The following is a 15,874-nucleotide window of genomic DNA, read 5'->3' as shown; positions in this document are numbered from 1 at the left end:
AGGGTAGGAGATCGTCCTAAGGCTTGAAGGAATGAAATTTGTGAAATAAAACTGAGTTTCCCGTCTTTTAATGTCTCAGTTGCGGCACCGTTACGGACCGTGTCCGTAACATAGGTTATGGTCTGTAATACTGGATCGTAACATGGGCCAAAATTCCAGTAAGCATCTAAGTTATTGGGTTAGGTTACGGTCACCCGTTATGGGCCGTACCGATGAACCGTCCTTTGGTCCAAAAGTTACGAGACGGTGATTTTTCAAGCGTACCCATTACGGTATGAATGACGGACCGTAACACACGTTACGAACCGTCCCTTGGAGCTTAACGCGTTGTCTTTCTGAACTGAAACTTGTTTTCGATTCCAACACTCTCCTTCACCTCCTGAGTCATGAATATGATTTAGTACGAATTAACGAGCTGCTACACGTGTAAACCATTCAAAATAAGACTGAGGAAAATATCGAAGATGGCTCACGAAAAGGAGTCAAATCCGTGAATAGGTATCATTATCACTATGTAGTGCCTACCTCATAATGTCATCCAATACTACTTCCCACATGAATCATGATGGTAAATATTAGAGTACCTTCTGTCTTTAAGTCTATATTTAACTAGTAAATTGGCCCCCACTTCACGCGGTTACAAAAAACTTCACGTACTTTGTTAAATTAATAAATAGTTATTTTCTTATTCTTGATTCAAGTAATCAAAAAAGAAACAAAAAACTGCAACAATTAAAATATCTTCAAATTTATTTAAAACAAAACAATTCGGAGGTATTTAATAAAACTTATATTTATGAAATGAAGCCAAAAATTCAAACCTAAACGTAATCTTAAGAAAATATAAAGTATCATAATAGCATCACGCTAATATTTCTTTTATATCTGAATATTTTTTCTAAAATAAAATTCAAAAATATTTTCTATAATTTTCATTATTTAGTTTTAGGTGAAATCACTTTTTTTAAAATTATTATTATTATATCATTTTTTTTTTTGTAAATGTGTGTGTGTATTTGATATATATCTTAAGTTAAAATATGATTTTTTCAAAAGATTTACTTAATCTAAGAGTAAAAGGAGAAAAAATGCAAAATGAAGAGAAACAAAATAAGGAAATTAATTTCAAGTTGTACTTAAATTCTCCAAATTGAGGAAATACGCAAACACAAATCTTGGCCACAAATGGACGTAGATGATGGAATCAAGATGGGGAGATTATGAAAATCTTTTCTCTCTCCTTTCTTATTTTTCCTCTCTTTCCTTGTTCCTTTTTCCGTTTTCCATTTTTATCATTTTCGATCTCCTCCTTAAAATCACTCATCATGACCTCCTTTACAACCGTTGCATATTGTCAGTTACACTTGTTCTTACTTCATCTTGTTAATACCTTCTTATTTCGCCAGTCCTGATTTTCGCATAAAATTAGTAAAATTCTCATTTCATATCCCCAAAATTCTCCCTCTTCCTTTTATATTTAATTTGCCATCCCAATACTTTCATAATCATCCCATAAATTCATCACATATAGTATAATCTATAGGAGTCCCAAAAAAAAAAAAAAGGAGGAGGAGAAGGAGAATAGAACTCCCATTAACTATATATAATATAAAACTAGGCATAGACAAGATGATGTGACACCTCTATATGACCTAGAATGCTATTTATCTTTTTTTTCTCAATTTTTTTGACTTTTTTCCTCTTTTTCTTCACCTATGTGCTATTACAAAAAATATATTAAAAAGTCACTTCTTAAAAAAATTACTCAATGTTAACTACCATTTATTGTGTTTTCCTGTCTTTAGTAACCTTTAAGACCACCATTATCATTTCAATTAAAAAGAATATGGCACCTAAGAATCCCTTCAAACAATCCTTTTTATAGACGAACTCTAAAATTGAGTTCGTGCAGCCATTGCTGAAAGGAAAAGAAGAAGTCTAAAGGTGTAAGTCTTTAAATATTTTGCTTTGTGTAGTTCAATCTGTGTTTTAGCCGTTTACTTTTTTTGCCTTTTTTGGTTCTTGAGTAAACTGATTTGGAATGACTTGAATTGTACTGAATATTAATTGAGTTTCTCTTATCTTAAAGAATTTTTTGTGACCTCTCTCATTCATGAAGGTATGATCATTCTTTCTTTCCATGCCTTAATAAATTATAATGCTAACCATGTTTAACAGAGTATATTTATACAGAGGCAAATTTCACAAAAATAAATTGGTCTTTGAGATGAATAATTCCATACTAGATGAAGTGCTAGCTAAGAATCTATATAGAAATGTTGTGCAAGAAGCTTGCAGAAGTTGAGTTATATGGTTAATGAGTTGCATATGTACTTTTCTTGGAATTCCGAGTGATAGCTACTTTTCCTCTTTTTTTTTTTGTTTTGTTTTAGTTTGTTTTGACATCCATTTTAATGATATTTTTGTTGAAAGATGTGATATAAGCAAGTAAGTTTCCATTGAATTATCATGAGACAAAGTGATGTGACACCTCTCTATGGCCTAGAATACCGTTTATCTTTTTTTTTTCTTTTTTTTTTTGTTGACATTTTCCCTCCATTTATCTATTTAGTTGATTTTTAATAGCCCAAAAAATCTTTAATTTCAATTAATCAATTTTCCACCTACCACTATTAATTGTCTTCTTTATTAAATAACTTAACTTAATATGCATTTATGTATTATTCAACCTTTTTCCCTCCCCACGTTACTATATCATCTATTCATCTCATTTTTGTGACATTTTTTGTCCTTTATTTTATTTGTTCTGCAGAGTCCATATTGAAATAAATTATGCTGCCGGCATTTTTTCATTTTGTGTAGGTTACTTGCCATTAAATTCTAATCATTTACTTGCCTATTTAATTTTCATTACTCACTCCTTGACATGTAACTTATCATTGCCTTCCTATACGTTCTTGAAATTATGTAGACATGTTCAGTCAATTTATTGCTATATATAGTTCATTGTTAAACTTCAGGAAGATATGTAATTCTTCATTTTTTGGTTAAATTTTTTCATATGTTTCTTTTTCTTTTATATTGAAAATTTAGTTTTAATATGTGTGTATTGCCTAATATTATGTGTTTTATTAGTTGTATACTTTTTGGAGAAGAAATATTAGTGCTAGAACAGTTTGGGTAAAATTGAAGTGTCTCTAACGAAGTTTATCACTCTCTTTGTCACGACCCAATTTGGTTAAGTCGTGCGGGCAGTTGTTACCTTTCCCACCTCGGTAAGCGAACCCTCAATCCAACGATAAGTAAAGACATAAACAAATAAATCAATCAGGCGGAATAGAGAAATTACGTAAGTCTCACAATAATATAATAGAAATAGTGCGTAATAAGGAAAATACCCCCAGGGTCTGTTCTAAGCCATACAAGAGCATCTAATGAAAAATATACAAGTCTAGAATATAATAATACATAAATCTGTTTATGTCTCAGAATAGAAATAGTAAGACATAAATAAGAAGAGTCTTCAAGGCAGCGAACGTCTCGCGCTCACCCTGGAAACTCGATACTATGCTGAAGGCGACTATCAGCCACGAGAGATGGAAGCAGACCCAACCTGATACTCTGCATTCATAAAGGAATGCAGCAAGTGCAGGTCAGTACAAAACAGCAGTACTGGTAGGTATCATCGGTCAACTAAGTATAGCTAACATAATTCAGACAATAAAGCAGGATGGACAGATAAATCAACAAGCATAAGTCAAACACAATTAGAAACAGGTATCCGTCATCACCTAGGTTAAAGTGTCTAAACCCAAGTATGTCAAGTCTCGATATATAAACAATCCGAATCAATCAAACAAGCATAACACCGGATCATCACATTATAAGCCACGATGCAATGCAATGCAATGATGTATGAATGCCAATGCCATGTACACATGTACTCCGGACGGAAGTATCGACATCTCGGTAGCACAACCCAAGGTGACTCGCGAAGTCTAAGTGCCACTTGTCCCGGATCTTTGCCCAACAGACAGACGAGACCTAGATCTTTGCCCACGGGGGTTCTTACCGACACCACCCTGGGGGACCCGCGGAGTTTATGCACTCACTTAATCCACGATTACGGTACTAAAATCGGATATCGGACTCTCACATCACTCTCATTTAAAAACCAAGCCAATCTCATCACAATATCTCACCAAGTACCAACAGTATATCATGAAGAATGAGAATGAGTGCAATGCATATGTCAACATCAAGAACCAGCTCATTATCACAAGTACCAACATGGGTACGCCAACAATATATCAGTGTCACAATTACCAACATGGGTACGCCAACAATATCATTAACAACTACGCAGGTCATACGGAACTCTATCCTCGTATCAATGTCAAAAGTAAGGTACCACCATATCACAACTAAGATGTAACAACAGTTCCCAAAATCTACTAGTAACACGTGGCATCAAGCCAATACAATAGACCAATCAAGTCACAACACAACGGGGTGGCTAACCCCATGCAACAAGGCCCAACCTAAGACAATATCCAACCCAACTTCATACCCGAAAGTTTACATGCTTTCACCGGCAATATAATATAAACGTATGCTTCGCTACACGAAGTCTCACCAAGGGTAAGCCATAACCTACCTGGATGGCCGAATAACAAACACCAACAATCACTCTTTTGCCTTGCCCTTCCGCTGAGCCTCAAAATCAAGGAAGTCTTGGCATATTCGAAATCTAGATTAGAAATCATGAAGAACGATACTAATATTGCTATGATTCAACTTAGGTAAAATCTAACCCTAGAATTTGGGAAAACGGGGCCCACAAGTTCAAAACGGGAAATTCGGGAGTAAAATATCAAATTAAGCACTAGGTGATCAAAACCCAACAACGAATTGCTAAATTAACCCAAGGATTCACCTAATTTTGAATTCCAAGTAAAGCCCCTAATTTTGGGTATAAACCCCAACTCTTAGATTCAAGAATTCAATACTAATAATGGAAGACATATGATTAACAATCATAGTTACATCATAATCTAGCATAATCCCTATCAATTTCATCATTAATAAGCCTATCCAGCGGTACCATCAAAACCCACTTTTAATCTTCCATTACTAAGGAACTAACAAGAAAAGAGGAATTCCAAGATGATTAGGGTTAATGAAATAGCAAGAGGATTAGGAGAACTTACCACTAAGAATCTTCACCAATAATCCCCAAGAAAATTCCCAACAGTACTAATTTCGGAAATGGTATTAAATGATAGACTAAGGGCTTCTAATACTTCATTAAATGAACTCACTGCCCGTCACTTGCTTCCGCGACACCTAGGACGCTATAGCAGTGCCATGACCGCTACAGCGGTCAAGCCCAAATGGCCTGAACCGCTCCAGTGGCAGGGTGACCGCTCCAGCGGTACCGCTGCCGCGGTGCTGGTGCCGCCAAAGCGGGCACCAGACACCAAAAATCACACCAAGTTTCACATTTCTAATTCGATTTTCCGACTAATTCCCGAGGCCATCTGCTCACATACCACATACATAGTCACACATTAAAACACGCTACGAACGCGCTCGTGGCCTTGAAATTCCCAACGGAGGTCTCGTTGACCGAGTCAACTCCCGATACCTTAATTCTAATTTCCCAACCCAATTCCCAAAATGCATCCGAGTGCATTGGGAACCGAACCAGATATACACACAAGTTCTAAACGACCATCCGGACCTTTCAAAATTGATGGACTTCTGAAAAAGGTTCGTTTACCCTAAAGTCAACTTTGGGTCAACTCTTTTTCGCATAAAGCTCATATTTCACAAAAAGTCGCCCGAATCAAGTCTAGACACCTCGTGAAGCGTGTCGACGGTCCCTTCGGGTCAAGAATGAGCTAACCAAGCTCGGAAAGGGGCAAATGCCGGAAAGACTATAACGACCAAACGGGACATTACATCAAATACCAATTAAACCATCGCTCATCCTCGAGCGAAGAAAGAAAAAGAACGGGAAAATACCTAAATCAGCGAACAACTGGGGATATCGGCTACGCATGTCAGACTCATCTCTCAAGTAGCCTCCTCAATAGGACGATGCTTCCATTGCATCTTCACAGAAGCAATCTCCTTCAACCTCAACTTCCGAACCTGCCTATCCAAAATCGCAATAGGCTCCTCCTTATAGGTAAAATTCTCATCAAGTAATATCGAATCCTAACGAACAATGTAGGTATTGTTAGCATGGTACTTCTTCAGCATCGAAACATGAAAAAATCGGATGAACTCTCTCCAAGCCTGGCAGCAATGCCAACTTATAGGCTACATCGCCCATACGGTCAACAATCTCAAATGGGCCAATATACCTGGGGCTCAACTTGCCCCTCTTACCAAACCTCATAACACCCTTTATGGGTGAAACCTTCAATAGAACCTGGTCACCAACAGTTAACTCTAAATCTCAGACCTTCCGGTCCGCATACATCTTCTGTCAACTCTGAGCTACCAAAAGCTTGGCTTGAATGACTCTCACCCTATCAAGGGAATCTCTCAACAGATTTGTACTCCAAGGTCGACCCTCGAACCCATCATACTAGACAACCGGAGATCTACATCTCCTACCGTATATAGCCTCAAAAGGCGCCATGCCAATACTCGAATGATAACTGTTAATGTACGCAAACTCTAGCAATGGTAAGTGTTGATCCAAATGACCACCAAAATCAATAACACACGCTCTCAACATGTCCTCGAGTACTTGAATGGTCTGCTCGGACTGGCCGTTGATCTGGGGATGAAAAGCTGTATTGAGATCCAATCGGGTACCCAACTCCTCATGAAACGCCCTCTAGAATCGGGAAGTGAAGATAGTACCCTGATCAGATACAACAAAAATAGGAACCCGATGCAATCTCATAATATCCCGAATGTACAACTTGGCTAACTTCTACGCTGTATAGGAAACCTGAACTGGAACAAAGTTAGTAGACTTAGTCAACCGATCAACTATCACCCAAATAGAGTCAAACTTGCCTAGGGTTTTCGGAAGACCCACAACAATATCCATGGTAATCCTCTCCCACTTCCACTCGGGAATGGGAATCCTCTGAAGCACACCGTCGGGTCGCTGGTGCTCATACTTTACCTGCTGACAATTCCCATATTTAGCCACGAAATCAACTATATCTCTTTTCATCCGACGCCACCAATAGTGCTGTCTCAAATCACGGTACATCTTAGTCGCCTCCGGATGAGTAGAATAGCAAGAGCTATGAGCCTCAAACAAGATTAACTGAATCAAATCACCAACACGAACACACACGCGTCCCCTAATCCTCAAAATGCCCTTAGAATCTGTCACGGCCTCCTTGGACTCACCCCTCAAAGCTCTATCTCGAATCTTGCTCTACTGAGCATCCTTGAATTGATGAGTCCTGATCCGATCCAATAAAGACGACCTCGCCTCTACACAAGCCAAAATCCTGCCTGGGGATGAAATATCAAGGCGAACAAAACTGTTGGCCAGAGTCTGAACCTCCATGGCCAACAGACGCTCAGAAACAATCAAACGAACTAAACTCCCCATACTCACTGCCTTGCGACTCAAGGCGTCAGCCACAACATTAGCTTTCCTGGGATAATAAAGAATAGAGATGTCATAGTCCTTCAGGAGCTCCATCCATCGACGCTGCCTGGAATTAAGATGTCTTTGGGTAAATACATGCGGAAGACTATGGTGATCGGTGGAAACCTCACAATGGACACCGTACAAATAATGCCTCCAAATCTTCAAAGAAAAAACCACGGCCAAAAACTGCAAATCATGGGTAGGGTAATTCTTCTCATGAACCTTCAACTGACGAGAAGCATAGGCTATCACTTTACCCTCCTGCATCAACACAACACCCCAACCCATACGGGAGGCATCACAATAGACCGCAAAATCCTTACCCTCCACGGGTAACGCTAAGATCGAGGCTGAAGTTAAAAGAAGCTTGAGCTTTTGAAAGCTCTCCTCACAATCATCTGACCACTGGTGGGGAAAATCCTTCTGAGTCAATCTGGTCAAAGACGAAGCAATAGCAGTAAAACCCTTCATGAAGCGACGGTAATAGCTGGCCAAACGCATAAAAACTACGAAGCTCAGTAACAGTAGTGAGCCGACTCGCCCAACCCCTGACAACCCCAATCCCATCCTTAGACACAACATGGCCCAAAAATGCCACAGACTCTAACCAAAACTCAAACTTAGAAAACTTAGCAAACAAGCTATGCTTCTTCAACAACCCAAGAATAGTACGAAGATGGCTCTCATGCTCCTCTCTACTCTTGGAATACACCAAGATATCATCAATAAACACAATCACGAAGGAATGGCCTAAAGATGCCATTGATCAAAGTCATAAATGCAGCCGGGGCATTGGTAAGCCCAAAAGACATCACTAGAAACTCATAGTGGTCATATCTCGTCCGAAAGGCTGTCTTCGGAATATCCTCCGCCCTGATCTTTAACTGGTGGTAGAACGCAAGTCATTCTTCGAAAACACTGAAGCACCCTGAAGCTGGTCAAGCAGATCATCAATACGAGACATAGGCACTTGTTCCGAATAGTAACCTTGTTCAGCTAGCGATAATCAATGCACGTCTTCATGGTCCCATCTTTCTTCTTCACAAATAACACAGGAGCACCCCAAGGGGAGACACTCGGCCTAATGAACCCCTTGCTCAATAAATCCTATAACTGCTCCTTAATCTCTCCGAACTCGGCAGGTGCCATACGATATGGTGGAATAGAAATAGGGCGAGTGCTTGGATCCAAGTCAATACAGAAATCAATGTCGTGATCAGGTGGCATACCCGACAGATCCGACGGGAATACCTCCGCGAACTTGCTCACAATAGGAATGGACTCAAGGGGTGGAGATGCAACAGTCGTGTCACGAACATGAGCTAGATAGGCTAAACACCCCTTATTTACTAACTTCTTTACCTAAAGGAGGGAAATGATCTTCTTCGGAGCGGGACTAGGAGTACCTCTCCACTCGAGCCTAGGAATGCCTGGCATGGCTAAGGTAACTGTCTTGGCGTGACAATTCAAGATCGCGTGATAAGGAGAAAGACAGGACATCTCCAATATAATATCAAATTCCACCATATCGAGAATCATCTAATCTACCCAACTGTCATAACCCATAAAAGTAACCAAACAAGACTAGTAAACTCGATCAACAATCACAGAATCTCCAACCGGCGTAGACACATGAACATGTATATCTATGCTATCACAAGGAAAATCCCAACCAATGGCATGATATGTAGTTACATACGAATAGGTGGATCTAGAGTCAAATAACACAGATGTTGCTCTATGACGGACAGAAATGGTACTTGCAATAACAGCATCTGAGGTCTCTACCGGAATATGGCTGATGTGGCCCTACCACGTCTAGTCTGAGATCTCCCTCTCACACTACAGGACCCACCTCTAGATGTCTGGGATCTACCTCTGGAGCCCTGAGAACCACCGCAGCCTGACTGGGTGCCGCCCCTCTGAGAAGCACCACCTCGACCACTCTACTAGTCTGGAAAACGAACTCTCAGGAGCTCTCTGCCTGGGTGGCTCACTGGAAGTAGCCTGCAAGGCTGAATGCACAAGGCAGCCGGAATATGGCTCATGCGGCCTTGAAGACTGACTGGCGCCCCTCGAAGTAGAACCACCAAAACTCTAGTCTGACGCCGTCTCTTGTCACCACCAGCAAATGCACGGGCCTTAGCGTCCTCAACCATAGAAGCATGCTCGACAATGGACTGGAAGGAAGCTCTCATAGCCTCCATCTAAAGACAAGGAATCTGAAGAGAACCGACTAGTCCACTAACAAAATGCCTAATCCTGTCAGGCTCGGTAGAAATCAAAGGAGTGAAATAATGGGCCTGGTATAGAAAGCGGGTCACATAGGTCTCTATAGACATACCTCTTTGCTTAAGATGTAGAAACTCCTCCCTACGCGCCTCTCTCAAAGACCGAGGCACATACTTCTCAAGGAAGGCCCAGTAGAACTGAGTCTAAGTCAGGGGAGGGGAACCCTCAGGTCTGCAAGCCACAAAATACCTCCACTAGGTCTTTGCGTCACCGCAAAACTGGTAGGACACATAATGTTACACCCCAGAAAATTTCGCGTTACTAAGGCTGCAGACGGCTTAATGTGAGCTCAAAGAGGAGCAAATATTACAAGTATAAAGTATGAAATTCTACTATATTATCATGAGGATAGCATGAGTATGATATTTAGAATTCGTACAATATGATTGGAATGATACGTTAAAAGATATATAGCCCTCGTAACTGTAAGCTGAGGTGGGGCCCACATGATGGGATTTTTATGAAGGACATATGACAAGTTATATGGATAGTATATGTGAAGTTAAACATAACTCAAGAAGGACCCTTGAGCCAAATCCAAGTGTAAGCCCTCCAAAAAGATATTTTTAAGTTACGTTTTCGGGTGATCTGATTTCGGGAGGCCATAACCTCATCATTATCTGGGCATGTGGGAAAACTTCAAATATGAAAGTTGTAGATAATTGAATTAGCTTTTCAACCATAGGGTGTGGGCCTTCATCCGACATAGGGATAAAAAGTTATGGACGTTTTAAGGAGGAAAGGTCAAACTGGGCAGTGGGCTCGGCCCAACCCGACTGGCCCACTTCCCTTGCTATTTAAGGAGAGTTTTCACCCTTACATTCCTCATTTCATACCAAAAGATCCAGAACATTTTAGAGAGAGAGTGAGGAGAGTTAGAGAGATAAAGCAAAGGTTCGATCCAGTTCGAGGCCCCGAATTCCGAGGCTCGTGAAGGATAAAGTGTAGTACGAGTTGTCGTCGTCGTTTTAAGCTAAATATTGAGCTTGTGGGATGATATTTTCGTGGTTGAGCTGCTGCTAAGGTATGCATTATCTTCTCATCTTTGTTATTGAGATGATTACGTAGAGATTTAACGGATTAAAGTGTTAGAAATATAGTTATAATTATCGTATACTGAATATTAAGGCGTTGTGGTTTAGGGGCTGTTTTGGATGGAAATTGTAAGATGATTTTAGTTATATTATTGTTGTAAATTGTTAGATTTGTTGTTGTTGTTGGTTATTAGCTGAATTTGGAATTGTTGGGTTGGTAGGATTATAGAGGAGATGCTGTCCAAATCCCGTTAGGCGAAAGAATAAATGATTAGTTAGAGTAATCTTGTTGGCCTAGTATTAATCTGTATATTGTTGATTGTATTCTAGTTGATTTAGCTCGGAAGGGGACTCGAAGATTAGCGTGAGGCGTAAATAAGGTATGTAAGGCAGACCTTTCTTCCTTTGGCATGATTCTTGTTGTTATTCATTCTATAAGTACTCTATATGATTCTATTCTTGGACGAGTAAGGTCTAAATGTTTCTTGTGATGGCTTATTGATATTGTACTCCTATTCTATTCCGAAGGGAACACCCATAAGGTGCCAAGTTGAGTTGTGTATATGGTTTTACTAATGATTTCGAGGAAATGAGTTTTATACTAAAGGAAACATGAAGTTTGATTTTCAAAACCACTCTGAAGGGGGTGCGATATTTTACTACTTGATTTCATTTACGATTTATGTTTACATTCCATAGTATCACCCCTTTGTATTGATATGATCATTTATTCGTTGGGTAGGGCAATAAGATGAATTTGAGTAAACTACAAATAGTAAGAATCTCATAACAATTCTACCCTCAAACCTGGAAGTATGTCCTCCTAAGTCTAGTGAGATACAAATTTGATAACTTCTTATGAAAGACTAAGGCTAATAACTGGTTTGTGATGAATTGATTAGTGACTTATGATATGAATTGAAATTGATATTTGTGGATTGAGTTTGTGTTGATATGATGGTGATATTAAGCCGGAAGCGGCTGCCCGAAGGGGCCATCATTATTATGCCGAAAGCAGCGTCTGAAGGGACTATTGTGATACTAGCTGGAAGCGGCTGTCCGAAGGGATCATTCTGTTAATATGTCGGAAGCCATGTGTTGGATTGCATTATTTACTTAAAGATTGTTTTGAGACTTCGTGTGCACATTTATATTTCTTCCAACGAAGGCTGCAGGTATTGAGTTAGATTGTGGTTTCTTCTGTCCTAAGTCAAATTATGATTGTGATTTGTTAGAACCTTACATACTCAGTACATTGTCCGTACTGACGTACTTTTGCCTGGGAACATTGCGTTCATGCCCGCAGCCCCAGATTGTTTGGCAGGTTAAGTATATAGCTAGGATGCTTGGACGTCAGCTGGGATTGGCAAGTTCCACCTCATTCTGGAGCTGTGTATAGATATGTATGATTATAGGTATGTCAGGGCCCTGTCCTGACTCATAATGTTCAGTTTACTTCTTAGAAACTTCTGCAGACAGTGTCTTGTGATATGTTTGTCGAGATGTCGACAAAGTGATGTTAGTTGAGTCATTTGTGGATTTTAAAAGAGTATGTATTTTAGATGATTTCAATTGGTTTAAAGTACTTATTTGATTGAAAGTTTTCATAATCGTTATAAAGATAATAATTTCTATTTGGAAAAGTTTTATGTTCTTAAAAGTTTTTAAAATGACAGGTTTTGATAGAGCGAATGTCTGAGAGTTCGCTCGACTCTGATGAGAGTCGGGTGCCCGTCATGCCCTACCATTGTTAGGGTATGACACCTAGTCATCCCCATGGCTCTCCACGATCCCCATCCGATGTGGCAACTCATGCATATCTAGAATGAACTCATAAGCATCCTCAGAAGAAGTACCCAAAAACCTCGGCGGTTCTAACTTTCTGAGCCTCCTAACAAGATCCTGATCAGACAAGGTCATAATAGCACCCTCCACGGGCCTAAGATCATCACCAGGAGCGGGTACCGCATCAATACAGGGAGCCATATCTACGGCAGGGTGTGCTACCCGAGTAGGTCTCTGCTTAGGGGTCTGCGTCCCAACTCTGATCTGTGAACCTCCGCCAGGAGTAGTAACACCAGCGGTAGCATGTTGGGCATCTAGATGAAGCAAGACTCTGGCCATCGTATCATGCATAGCCTGATCAAAAGTAACCTCGGGCTGTGTCTGTGATGGGGCCACACCATCCTCTGCGGCCTGGCCTTGATCCGGCTGATACTCAGGCTCAGGAGATGGAGATCTCTCGGGCCGCTGTCCTACCGCAGGAGCCCTTTCCCTGGATGGGGCAGTGTCATGACCCGACTAGGGGGCCATGACGAGTACTCGGAGTTGATCACCGAGCACCCTTCATACTTCTAGTCATCATACTTATTCTGCATTTATCTATTACTCCACACTTCTAGTCATAAGGAAAACCATTTTCAATTTCAAGCATAGCTACATTTATATACATAAGCCCTTCGGCTATCAAAATAATATATATATATATACCATGAGGAAAATCGTGAGACCATATTACCCACACATACTTATCTACGAGCCTCTACTAGAGTACTAGACATGAGGACGGGACAAGACCTCGCCGTGCCCAAATATGTACACAAAATAATAAATCAAATAGCACCTCTGTAATAATGGAGTGCTCCTGTAAATCTGCTGATAGCTCCTATGGATCTGCACCGTCTCCCTGTCTACCTGTGGGCATGAACACAGCGTCCAAGGAAAAGGACATCAGTACGAATATTGTACTGAGTATGTAAGGCATAAACAATAATAACGTGTCAATGAAACAAGGAGACATCAAGTAGGGAACAACCTGTAACTGACTGTCACTTAAGACTGAAATAATGCATGCTAACTTACTTCATAAATATCATCATATCATGTATGCATATATGTATAAGCTGCCCGATCATATAGGTACAGTGTGATCATCATTAGCCCGCGTCCGGGGTAACCATCTCATGCCGCCCACTAGTGGTGTCTGCCATGCCATCTAGACATGGTGTATACGCTGCCCGCCTTAGCAGTGTCTGCCCGGCCATATAGGCGCGGTGTAATATTGTCACACCCTAATCTTGATAGGGCATGATGGGCACCCGACCCCATACTCAGAGCCGAGCGAACCCCTTTAATTCTCGTTATGTTCATAACCTCACTGGACTCTTAAGTTACGAAATGAAATGCATAATAGAAATTTGTCAAAACCATTCTTTTCGTCGTTCTCAAGTCAAGTAAAATCTGTAATCATATGGAATTTGTAACATAAAGCATAATGGTACGTCGGCTTGTAGAGCCGCTTACAAGACTGACATCCTATACACGTGACTATGTCTGTAAAGTCTCTAACATCAATCAAGATACCGTAACATGAATACTCTGACTCGGCAACACTCCAGAAGGAAATGGAGCTCGCCCATCCAGCTGATACGTCTCCTAGCAGTGTCCTCTACTCATCTGTATACACCTGCGTGGCATGAAACGCAGCCCCCCAAAAGCGGGGGTTAGTACAGAATATGTACTGAGTATGTAAAGCATGAAGTACAGTAAACAGAGCCATAATCGGAAAAAGAAATATAAAAAGTAAGTACACTATCCAGAATACCAAAATGCTTACTTTTAAAACACAAATCATGCATGTCAATGTCATATGTCATATCCGGCCCATTATGGGACTCGGTGAACAAAACATGGTCGCCAGCCCGTCGTTGGCGCCGTAACACATCATACTCCAGAATAGGGAATAACTCCGTAACCCATCATAACGCCATAACACATCATAACGCCATTGTTATATCCCGCGTTTTTGCGCATTTGGAAATTTGGAATAACCTTGCCTTGTAGGAAATAAGGCTATGTTCTTATTTTATTTAAGACATGTGAGATATTCAGGAAAAATATTGATGCGAAAATACGGAGGATGGCTAAGGGCAAAATTTGAATTTTGGAAATTAGTTTCGGGAATTACAAAAAAGATCCATGAATTATTGGGCTCAAATAAAGGAAAAAAAAATGAGGCCCAAAGCAAGGGGTGGCCGGCCACTATGGCCCAAGCCTATGCTTCACAAATCCCTTGTGATAAAATTGTATTAAAAGGGTCTTTATCATTAGACACTTCAAGAATAATTGAGAAAGAGAAAGCAAAAGAAGAAGAGCACAAACAAGGGGGTATTCGGCCATACCCTTAGAAATTTAGGTCTTGAAAATCTTCCTCCAAAAATTATTTTCCTGTGGTATTTCCACTAATTCAAGGGTCCTTTACAACTTGGTGTAGTTGTTTTGGAAGATAGAGAGCTTGTTTCATCAAGTTGACAACTTGTTCAAGTGAAGAAGATTGTAGAAAAAGGTAAGAATCAATTCCTTTTTCTTATGTTATGAAGGGTTGTTTGTGTTGTAGTATGTGGAAATGAGTAGAAATTATGGAAATATGGAAGTTTGCAAAGTGGGTGTGTGTGTAGGCATGTAGCCGTGTGTGTGTGATGTTGTATGAATATGATGAGTTGAATTTTATGTTGTATGAATATGATGAGTTGAATTTTATGTTGTATTCTAGTTGTGGTTATGGTGAAATTTATATTGGAAATGAAAGTTGAATGAATTTGGTTGAAGTTGGAAATATAGATGTTGGCCGTGTGGTATATGGGAGTTGAAATGGAAATGAATTAACTTTGTTTGATATGTTAGTTGTGCCGTCATGGCATTTATGACGTAAATAAAGGTTTAACGAGCTAAGTTGGTATTGAAAATGGTTGTATATTATTATGGGAAATTATGTGATTTTTATATGATTTTTATGTAATTGTGGAAGTAAGATTCTAGATGTGAATTATGGTTGTTGTTCATGAATTTGAAAGAAAACAAGGCGAGTTGGTGGTGTTGTTGCATTCGTTGAAGTTTCGGATAGAATATGGAATTGGCAGAATTGTTTATATCCTTGGGTATTGATTGGAATGTT

At 40.0% G+C, this 15,874-nt stretch overlaps 1 long non-coding RNA gene across 1 annotated transcript; it reads left to right on the top strand.

Annotated features, from left to right (window-relative positions):
• Positions 1–1,196: 1,196 nt before the first annotated feature.
• LOC132624799 (uncharacterized) lies at positions 1,197–12,548 on the top strand. Its single transcript, XR_009576541.1, has 2 exons — positions 1,197–1,946; positions 11,251–12,548. It is a non-coding gene; the product is annotated as an uncharacterized LOC132624799 (long non-coding RNA).
• The last annotated feature ends 3,326 nt before the right edge of the window (positions 12,549–15,874 follow it).

This window comes from Lycium barbarum, chromosome 12 (genome assembly GCF_019175385.1).
Source record: "Lycium barbarum isolate Lr01 chromosome 12, ASM1917538v2, whole genome shotgun sequence".
Classification (NCBI taxonomy): domain Eukaryota; kingdom Viridiplantae; phylum Streptophyta; class Magnoliopsida; order Solanales; family Solanaceae; genus Lycium; species Lycium barbarum.
Note: the sequence above shows the minus strand (reverse complement) of the source record. Positions and strands in the feature narration are given on the sequence as shown.